A 7864-nucleotide genomic window follows, 5' to 3' on the forward strand; every position below is an offset into this window, starting at 1 on the left:
AAAATATCTTCATTTTCTAGTCTATGTGATGTCTGTAGCTTTGGAATAATGATATTCTATCTGTAAAAAGAATTATATCTTTAAATATGTAAAGAATTATATCTTCATTATTTATTATATCTTAAACGTTGTAACAATGCACCCCACCGCATCGTTCCGTCCGAACTATTACCCTACCGGACAAAAGCCGACCGACCATCCGTCGGCTTAAAAGGCGCAAAGCGCCGATAAATGTTTTAAATTACCGAAATAATTAGGACGGCCTACGAGCCGTACGGGGAATCTGCGCTACTTAGCGCTACACGGCGGAGATACCCGAACGCGCCGTTTCGAAGATCAGAAGCAACGAACAAAGTTATTTTGTTATTACAAATTAGTTCGGCAAAATAATACTCGCGGATCGACCCGAAGAGACGCCGAATTTCACCGAATTATCGATCCGCGGAGTATAAAATGCCCGATCAGAAATGAGAGAGATCCTTGGAATCATCCGCCGGGCTCGCTTAGCGAAACCGACTCCGATCCCGAACTGAAAATCCGCCAAGCAGAGATTGCGAGTACGCCGCCCCAGCCAGGAGTTACTAGCCAGAGCCGATTCTCCGCTCCTATCCGATCCACCGAATCCGCTTGCCAGGAACGCTCGAGATAGTGTGTTCGCTGCCCCAGCCACGAGTTACTGGCGCTGGCTAAGCATCTCCTCCGACTTCCGCATAAACGCAACGTATCGGCAAGCTCGCCAGGTGTTTCTGGCCGTTGCGCCCTGCGGCTGAACACGCCGGCCCTCGCCGCTGTGGACCGCCGCCGCCATCCTTGTCTCCGAGCATCTATCCGCGATCCGCGTCCGCTGTAAATATCCGCAACCCGCGCCGCCATAACAGACCCGCGATCTGCGTCCGCTGTCAATATCCGCAATCCGCGTCCGCTGTAAATATCCGCGTCTACTGCTTTGGACGACAACTGCGCCACTGACTAAATCATTGTAAAACGCGCTGCTATCGTCACCATCACGATTAATTATCACAATCTTGTCATCCAGCATATATTAAATACAGATATTAATATCAGAGAACTTATTCGTCTTGCCGCTTTTTCATACCGAACCTGGACAAACCGACGAGCATATGTATCCGCGTATGTAGCACCCTTGCGGAACACAAATCGACGAAAAGGCAGATCGTTTTAACGTTTATATAAAAATATTCTTAAATATTAATCTTTATGCTGATTAAGTAGTCAACGCAATATCTAAAATTTAAGATTTGTACAATGTAAATTTTGTAAATATTTTAAAATAAATTTTTTAAAATAAATATCTCTTTTAGAAACTTGCAAACCTTGCATTCATTGAGTATAATATTGCATTCCATTTGTTTCTGTTCTATTTTTCTCCGTATAGCAATGTTGGCTTTCTGATTATCCAGATATAATTTTCCAATATTATCAATTTGTAATTTGTAGCCGAGCTAATTTTTTTTCTACATTTTCTATATTGTTTTTTGCATAACCATTGTCTTTTGCATAACTATCCTTTAACACCGACATTTTTTATTTTGCCTGCTCAATTTTCATTTTTTCATGACATTCTTGTTGATATGCTTTATTCCATTCTGTTTCAGCTTGTTCCAAAAAGTGCTTCCATTTCAAAACTTTTTACATAAAATTTGTACGTATAAAAATATAATTTAATAATTAGAAAATATTGATAATGTAGAAATACATTAACAAAAATATAATTTATAATTTACTTTCGGTATCGTTTTCGTTTTCAAGGCGCAATTGATTCTGAATATGATCATATTGTTTTTCAAACTCTATCTGCTTATTTTTTTGCTCCCAATAAGTCCTAAAAATTGATGCTATTAATTCTATTTCTTATATATATTTATATATATTTATAATTAAAAATTAAACATACTGCAAATTATTCTTCTCATAATAACTGATATCCGTTATATTAATGTCTACAAAAGTCCACAAAAATTTCATCTTTAATTTAATTAATTGTTTTAATTTTCTATATTTTTAGATTTTTCTATATTTTTAACTGTTTCATCTCTTTCTTGTATATTGTTTTAAATTATATATTATCGTCTAAAAATTTTAATATTTTATATATATATATATATATATATATATATATATATATTCGCTAACTTTTTTCTTTTATAATTTAAAATGTAAGCGTCGGACAAAATTTTCGTAGAGGAAAAATCGTCTCAGAATTAATTCAGGAGTACGTCCTTGCAAGGACACGGGGTTGTTCTGAATCACCCTATATATATCATTATGTATATGTATCATGTATGTTTTATTATGTATATGTATTTTATTTATGTTTATTACAATACATGTGATTAAGTTACAATATCTACATTTTATTTCTAAACATTTTAATAAAAAAATAGTAATTTTCACATTTTTTTCTTTAGAGTTAACAAGGGGGACACCAGATGACTGGTCGGAGTATTTTGATGCGTTTTATACAGGCTGTTCTTGAATGAAAAAAAAAACGATACGTGTCCGGCCGTTTTTGCCAGTGGCCCATAGTTTCGAAGAAATTGATTTTGAAATTGAAAAAATGAGTCGTCGGACAATATATGGGACACTTTATATGTTTAATCATCACTATTGAGGAAGAGGAGCGGTAGCACAGACGGAAAGGCGATTGGCTTTGACGACGTCGATCGCGTGTTCAAATCCTGTCGCGTATATTTTTTTTTTATTAAAAATTTGTTTGTATTTGTAATTATTTTGTTACTGTAGATGTTCAAAAAAATTATTTGTTTAATTATATCTGTATATTTTTTGTAAATAAAGTTTTTAGGTAGTTCTTGTAATAATTTGAAAAATCTCTATAAAGAAATATTAATATTTTTATTTCATAAATTTACAAATAAATAATTAAATACTCCTGTATGAAATAATTACTATTACTATCATTGTCATCATCGTCATTATTCATATGGACACATAAATAAGAATGTAAGGCCATTATAATTTCTGATGAAATTGATGATTAGGAATAATTACTTCATACAGGAGTATTTAATTATTTATTTGTAAATTTATGAAATTTTATTACAATCAAAAAGTAATTAAAATTAATAACATTAAATTAAAATTAAACTTATAAAAATATTAATATTTCTTTATAGAGATTTTTCAAATTACAATAACTACCTAAAAACTTTATTTACAAAAAATATACAGATATAATTAAATAAATAATTTTTTTAAACATCTATAGTAACAAAATAATTATAAATAATAAATAATTACAAATACAAACTAATTTTTAATAAAAAAAAATATATACGCAACAGGATTTGAACACATGATCTACGTCGTACAAGCCAACGCCCTACCGCCTGTGCTACCGCTGTTCTTGCTCAATAGTGATGATTAAACATAGTGTTGCGGCCGTGCGGTATTTCGTTCGGCGCTGCTAAAAGATAATCAATATCAATCGATAAGAGTTTGAATAGAGGATCGGCCCTTGGCAACGCGTCGTTCTCCGACTGTTTTTCAGATTTGACGGCCAGATTCTGCGGTGGCCGGACGCGTTTCTGTACCGTTGGTTTAATAAAGAGCGAGTCTTTCCTAAAACAGTGTTCTTCCTTTCCGAGAGCGCTCCGCCGAGTATCGCGATCACGGGAAGTAACGCCGCGAACGCGACAATATAAATCGTGCTGCCTATATATCGGCTGACTAAACTCATTTTTTAAAAATCAATTTCTTCGAAACTATTGGCCATTGGCAAGAACGGTCGGACACGTATCGTTTTTTTTTTGCTCAAGAACAGTCTATATAAAGCGCATCAAAATACCCCGACCAATCATCTGGTGTTTTCTTTTTAAGTTATGGTTGAAATTTTGTAATAGATCTATAGATACAGAACAACTATATAAAAATTACAGAATTTGCAGTTGTGGAATAGTGATATCTTTGAAGATAATACATATATATATTTTGTTTTATATTAATATGAATATATACATATTAGTTATATAGTTATTAGTATTTTAATATATAGTTATTAATTAATACTAATAATACTAATAACTAAAAACTATATATATATATATATATATATATACTATGTATATATTCATATTAATATAAAACGAAATATATATATGTATAATTTTCAAAGCCATCAATTTCATTTTATTACCACAACTGTAAATTCTGTAATTTTTATATAGTTATTCTGGTGTGTCCATAGATCTATTACAAAATTTCAACCATAACTTAGCTCTAAAGATAAAAATGTGATATATATATTGTTACGTCCGGGGGACTTCACGAATTTTTCTCTTTCGGAAAAAAACAACGGCTACTAATCTGAAAATGAAGCGCTTCGAACGATCTAAAGAAACCCTAAATAAATAAACAAAAATTCCTCTCGAGATACGTCTCACTATCAGAAAAAACAATTCTTGGGATAGACAGCTTTGTCGGCACCGACAAGTTTATAACATACCAATAAAAATAAAAAAATATTAACAAAAGCAAATTCCTAACGGATAAGAAACGCGTCGGATCGTTCGAGGGTGACACTCCCCAAATTGGTGGGGAAACTAAGGGAAACGCCAATCAAGAAGAAACGATTAGCGACCGTTGGCGGCCACACCAATGAATGATTGAGGGTGTGGAATGACAGGAAAATTTTCACTAACTAATTCCATCATTCGGTAGGAAATCTGGAAATATAAAAACAACCACAATTCACAGAACACCGTTCCCCTCCTTCCTCTATACTCACAATTTTTCTAAACTATCATTCGACAAGTCAACGCGGAAATCCATCAGATATTTCCACCCCTTCGGAATCCTTTAAAAACCGCGACTTGGAGCGAATCGCTCTCTTCTCACTTCTCATCGTTCCACGATTTCACGGACGGGCCAATCCGAGGTTGTCGAAAAATCTTTTTCTCAGTTAGAATCTGTGCGCGATTCTTACATTTTTCGTGTAATTCGATCCACGATCCAGCCTAGCCATCACACTTCTCGTCCATCACCAGCGGCCGCTACAATAAAAGTAAGTCCATCTTTATCAGTTTTTCTCGCGGTAGACTGGCTGTTTGATTCGCGATCTCTACATACTTGTTTCATTAAAACACTCTAACATTCCAAATTGGCAAGCCGCCGATTAACTCGGTGAAGTTGCCTTCCCCGATTTCTCCACACTCCGACTTGGCAAGCCGCCGATTAACTCGGTGAAGCTGCCTCTCCCGATTCCACAACATCCAACCTGGCAAGCCGCCGATTGATTCGGTGAAACTGCTTTATCATGATTCTTCAATTTCTTTTTTTTTATCACTCTCACCTCACACTCTCTCTCATCTAATTCTTATTTACATAGTGAACCAAACGAAAGCCATCCTGAACAACCCAACGAAACGGGCATTGTGACACCGTCGGGAGAAGTTGAATAAACGATTCGTCCGGATTCGTCGCGAAACCGGACACGCCGAGGAACTCGCAGAGCAATTAATAGACATAGAACCGAGACTAGCTAACATCACCTTACAACAGTACGCCACCGCCCTCCGCTCTGCGGCAGATTTTGAACAACAATGTACTCCAGAGAACTTCGACGTGGAGAAGTTCTTCGATCTCATTCGTCAATTTCCTTGCTCTCCCACCCATCCACCTCCTGGCACCTTTTTCATTAAAAGAAAATTCAAACCCGACAGTCAGTTTTGGGATCAAATCTCAAGACACCAAATTAACGATATCATCCCTATGTACATTTCCCGTGATCCTCTTCCCTACCTCGTTCCAATGAAGGCTTTCCGCAGCGCTCACCCTGATTCCCCTGCCACACCTGCAATCCGATCCCATCGATATGCTCGCGATCACCAATTTTTTGCCCCAATTGGAACAATTGGGTATATAAATACCAGATTTTTTTGTTTGCTTTGTTATTTATTATTATTTGAAATTTACGTATAAAATTTTTTTGTAACCAGTACTTCTACACTTTAATGTATACAGTAAAATTTGCGAATTAACATATTGTAATTCCTTTATTATTATTATTATTATTATTATTATTATTATTATTATTATTATTATTATTATTAATATTATTATTATTAAATCAGTTAACTCGAATTCCGTCTCGATTTATTTACCCTAAAACTTGACCCTGAACTATTCACGGCTCCCTGAGGATCGCACGAGGTCCATCCCTGGTAAAAGAGATTCGGTTCTCTGAAAACGGACCACCGATAGCGCTGGCACAGGTAAGGATTATAACGTCATCGACGCTGACCCGATTCCTGCCCCCTTAACGCGCATTCGACTCGCGGATCGACCTCACGACGTCGTTCCATGAGATCAGAAAAGGTTCCATGCATCCACCCGAGTTCTCCTCCTCCTGACGAAAGGTATTACTTTTCCTCTAGAACCACGGACGTAACAGGATCTTATTGTGGCTTCGAAGAGCCTGGGATCTCTGTCGTTGGAGATCACTCGGAGGAGTTCGTCTCGAAAAACTCCTCCAGACGAACACGGATCTCGTGGCCTCTGCGCTTCCGTCTCCTTTTCCTCGGCGTCCGTGGACAAGATGTTAGCGTCACGGAAACGTCCAATATAGATATTGGCCGTGACGGAGTTGCAGGCCGAGTTGGTGAAGGAGGCTGTGGACTCGTTTGATTGATCGCGTCGTTGGAGGCTTATGCCAATAGGGACATAGCCTCGTCTGCGTGGCGGCCATCGTTGTATATGGAAACTCTATAGGAATGAATCTCGTTAGGAAGGAGACACCCTGGTCTAAGAGACCTTCTTCAGGTCGTTGAGGTGATGGTCGCGACTGTTGGTGGAAACCCTTTTTGCCTCGATGTTTCCACGGCAGAGCGACTACCGCGGGAGGCTATTGATGTGGCTCTGAAAAGAGCCGTTCAAAGGCCCAGGGAGCGCACTCTGCGATAGAGTACAGAGGCCCGGAGAGCTCACTCTGTGATAGAGTATAGAGGCCCGGAAAGCTCACTCTACATCGCAAAAAGGCTAGTACCTTGGCTCTAAAAAGAGCCGTTTGTACTTCTCCAAGAGGCCCAGTGAGCACAGTCCGAAAAGTGAGAAGCGTGCGAGATGAAGAAGGGCTTGTTTTCGTGCTCTTTACATACTGCTCATGACCTAATCTTAGTCACGAGAAAGTGCTTATCTTCCTGCGCCGCATAGCGGTGGCGCCGCGCACTACGGCGCTCATATTGGGTGTGCGCTTGTGGCGTATCGCCACGTTATAACACCTACGAAATGTATGTTCCCGCCATTTTCTGTTGAACGTTACGAAATGCTTGTATAGACTCATCTCATGCTAACAAACGGAAAAATTATAGAAGAGAAGTGAGACGGAATATCTGTGCCCTGATTGGTTACATACTTCACTCGCACATTTCATTTTTACGTACGCTAAAATCGGGAGAGTTGCGCTACTGTATATACTGTGGTATAGAATAAGAATGCAGTTTAATTTAAATAAATAAGAAATAATATTGTTGATTTCAGAAATATTAAAAATGCCTATAAAGTTGAATTAACATTTATAAAAAATAAAATATATATAAGTTTAAAATTTTACACCGTGTATATAATTTTTATCCTACAATCAATATGACGATACGGCTTCATCATAAACACCGCTATTAACAGTCTAGTATTATATATAAAAGTCTGTGGGACCAACCCACAGATCATCACAGAACATATACTAAGAGAAATAAAAGCTCTGATATAAGATCTGATATAAGATGGGCAACAAAAGATGAGACACTGCCATTTGGTGATGGAATGCGAATTAAACTGTAGGATTGACGAGTTTCGTCTCATATATACGTGTAATCTTTTCAATATCGAA

General features: G+C 37.2%; 1 long non-coding RNA gene across 2 annotated transcripts; it reads right to left on the reverse strand.

Annotated features, from left to right (window-relative positions):
- Positions 1-4141: 4141 nt before the first annotated feature.
- On the reverse strand, positions 4142-5468 carry LOC148936056 (uncharacterized). 2 transcript variants are annotated; one of them, XR_016139870.1, is made up of 4 exons: positions 5330-5468; positions 5107-5254; positions 4766-5030; positions 4142-4703 (listed from the first exon to the last, which is right to left on the reverse strand). It is a non-coding gene; the product is annotated as an uncharacterized LOC148936056 (long non-coding RNA). The 2 variants fall into 2 exon arrangements; XR_016139869.1 differs by having other exon boundaries at positions 5107-5445.
- Between the last annotated feature and the right edge of the window lie 2396 nt (positions 5469-7864).

The sequence above is a fragment of the Pogonomyrmex barbatus genome, unplaced genomic scaffold (assembly GCF_055798465.1).
Source record: "Pogonomyrmex barbatus isolate J1 unplaced genomic scaffold, ASM5579846v1 scaffold3, whole genome shotgun sequence".
Taxonomy (NCBI): Eukaryota; Metazoa; Arthropoda; class Insecta; order Hymenoptera; family Formicidae; genus Pogonomyrmex; species Pogonomyrmex barbatus.